Here is a 3293-nt window from a genome sequence, read left to right on the forward strand (position 1 = left end):
CAAAGTTTGTTGCAGCTCTTTGCATCTGTTTGGCCCAACTATATATGAAGATTATATGAGAGAACTAACAAAGTTGCATCAAAGCCCTACTCAATCAGTTTGAGATGTCAAGCATAATTTGATATGCTCACAAATTACACAACTGGACTGATTGAGGAGTTCTTTATTAGCTAATTTATTAGTGGACTAAGAGAGGATGTGAAACATGATATATGGGTTTTCGTCCAGTTTCTATGTCTACAACAATTGACCTTGCTCGTCGATAAGAAAAAAAAAAAAAACAAATTGCCCAACATCATAAGTCGAAGCCACCCCTTATTTGACCTGTGATTTCCATAACAACTGCACCTGAGAAGACACTTTCCCTTATTAAGTACCTAATACCTGCTGAAGTAAAGGCATGAAGAGACAAGGGTCTTTATTACAACTGTGATGAAAAATTTAGCCTTGGTCATCAATGTAGATCAAAGTAACTTTTTTTATCAAGGGTGACTCTGATGATGAGATCAAAGAAACCATGGACTAGATAAATGAAGAGGCTGTAGAGGAGATGGCACCTAAAATCTCTGTGTATGATATCTCGGGATCCTTATCCCTTCCAATAATACGGTTAAGAGGCTAATCAAGCATCAACCAATCTCTATTCTTATCGACTTTGAAATAGGGGTGGCAAATTTCAACACGACACATGACATGCTACAAAATTTTTATGTTAGTGTTGGGCTTATATAGGTTCGTGTTGAAATTATGTCGATTCGTTTATTATACGAAGAATTTAATATCATGTCACGTGTTAATCTGTAAATCCATTTATGACACATTTAATCCATATATGAAAAAAAATATGTAATTTTATAAATTTTTACAAAGTCAATGGTTATTTTTATTTTTTATTAAGAATTCTAAAACCAAACTAAACAAACATATCAGCCCCACATACAGCCACCAAACTCAATTCTCTCTCTCTCTTTCATTTTGAAACTATGTATTTTATGTAAAATAGGTATTCATGTTAAACATGTCGTGTAAATATGTTAATCTGATATAAAAATATTTAATAATTGTGTTAAATAGGTAACACATTTAATAAACAGATTCGTGTACATATGGAGAATCCCGACACGTTTATTAATCGTGTCATGTTCGTGTCGAAATCATATTGATATAATTATGACACACGAACACAAATTGCCACCCCTACTCTAAAAGCACCCACAACTTCATCAACCTTACTCTTGCTAAAAGAATTCAAGGCCAATCCACAGAGGAAAAGTCTTTTGAAGTAATGGTTACGAATGGGGACAAATTAGCAACAAACGATAAATGCTCTAATCTACCAATTACTATTCAAGATTTTCATTTTAAGATGGATCTATATGTGCTTCCTTTTGGCAGGTGTAAGGTGGTGCTTACAGTCTACTGGCTTCGCACCCATCGACCGATAATGTGGGACTTCTTGAAGCTGTTTATGTAGTCTACAACTCAAGGATGACAATATTCACTAAAAGGTTCCAAAGCTCTAGCCACATAAGCTATGAGCAGCCACTCAATCAAAAAGGTCTTAGCAAAGGGGAAGAACTGCAATATATATCTCTGCATTCTGTAGAAAAAGTAGAGCCAAAACAACCTTGCCTTGGAGTTGCAGAACTTGTTAGAAGCCTATGAAGATGTCTTCTCAACCCTTACAACACTACCTCCTAGTTGAGCTCATAATCATTGGATTCCTCTTCTGCCTAGCAATCGTCCTCCAAATATTTGGCCCTATTGTTATTCGTATTATCAAAAGGGCAAAATTGAGCATCAATCACGAGAGATGCATACTGATGGCCTCATTCAACCAAGCCTAATCCTTATTCATCACCAGTGTGCTGGTATGGAAGCGAGATGGGTCTAGATGGATGTTTATCGATTATAAAGCATGAACAACATCACCATCAAGGATAAATTTTCAAACCCAACTATTGATGATATTGACCAATGATTGATTTTGATGATAACAAAATATTAAATACAAATGGTACTAATTGTGTATCTCAAGAATGGTTATAGGATTTGTTAGATACTCATAAAGATACAGCAAGTCAAGAAAGAAATTCTCTCAAAAAAGCCAAGTCAAAAGAATTTTCAAGATAGATTATATATGTTTGAAATGGCACATCTTGAAGAAAGTATAATTGGAGAAGTATTTGAAATCTTTTGGAACAAACCTAAAGTTGAAAAAATATTTGAAGTATTTGGAGAAGTATTTAAAATATTTTAAAAGTATTTTTTCAGTAGCACAAGCCTCGAGTCAACTCTCTCAAAAAGATGAAGAATGAATTTTCAGCACTGGTCTCGAGTCGACTTTAAGTCTGCACGAATCAACCCCTACTTGATCCGAGTTAACTTGACTGCGACTGATAGCCTAACGATTAGTTTTCTGCAAGCTTCCAATGAATAAATCTGACTTCTAATGGCTAGTTTGACCTCTCAAACGGCTAGTATAGCTCCTCCAACTAAATTATTTAAGATATGAAATCAATTGAAGAAGTAGATCTAAGAGGAAAAAAAGAGACAAATATAAGTTCTTAGTGAGGGCATTGAATATCTTTGAGTAAATCAAAATTACAGGAGTTAAGTACTTTAATTGAGTAAGCTATCAAGAGATCATCTATAGCAGATCAAAAGAGAGCCTCTTATTCATTCAAGTGAAGAAGTGCAAGCTTCAAAGAGCAACCATCATTGATATCATTGTGCTCTAATGAGTTTATTATTTTTTGAACTTTAGCTCATTTGGTATTATTCTATTGTACTTTATTTTTTTGCAAGTTTCTTGGGATAGAAACTTATGAGATAGGCTTGTCCAGGTCCATAATTGGATGTTATATTAACTAAGTCGATGGATGACTTAATTGGAGAGATTTTGGTTAATTTTTTATATAAAATTAATTTAATTGATCATGAATTCGGTTAATATAATCATACTGTAATTAAAAAGATTATAATAAAATTTTTAAGTAGAAAGACTTGAGGAGTGGATGTAGGTACTATATTTGGCATCGAACTACTATAAATTGATGTATTTGTATTGCTTGTTCTACTTCTGTATTGCGTCTTGATTTATGATTTGTTTTGCTGTGCATATTTATTGCTTCCACCATATATTTACTTAGTATATTTTAATTGAGTAGATACTTGTTTTAAAATAGTAAAAAAATTTTAAAAACTTAATTCACCTCACCCTCTTGAGTTGCTTCATTTGGACAATAGATGAGCTACTAGACGAGCTATATGGAGCTACTTATTTCTATAAG

Source organism: Elaeis guineensis, chromosome 1 (assembly GCF_000442705.2).
Source record: "Elaeis guineensis isolate ETL-2024a chromosome 1, EG11, whole genome shotgun sequence".
Lineage (NCBI taxonomy): Eukaryota > Viridiplantae > Streptophyta > Magnoliopsida > Arecales > Arecaceae > Elaeis > Elaeis guineensis.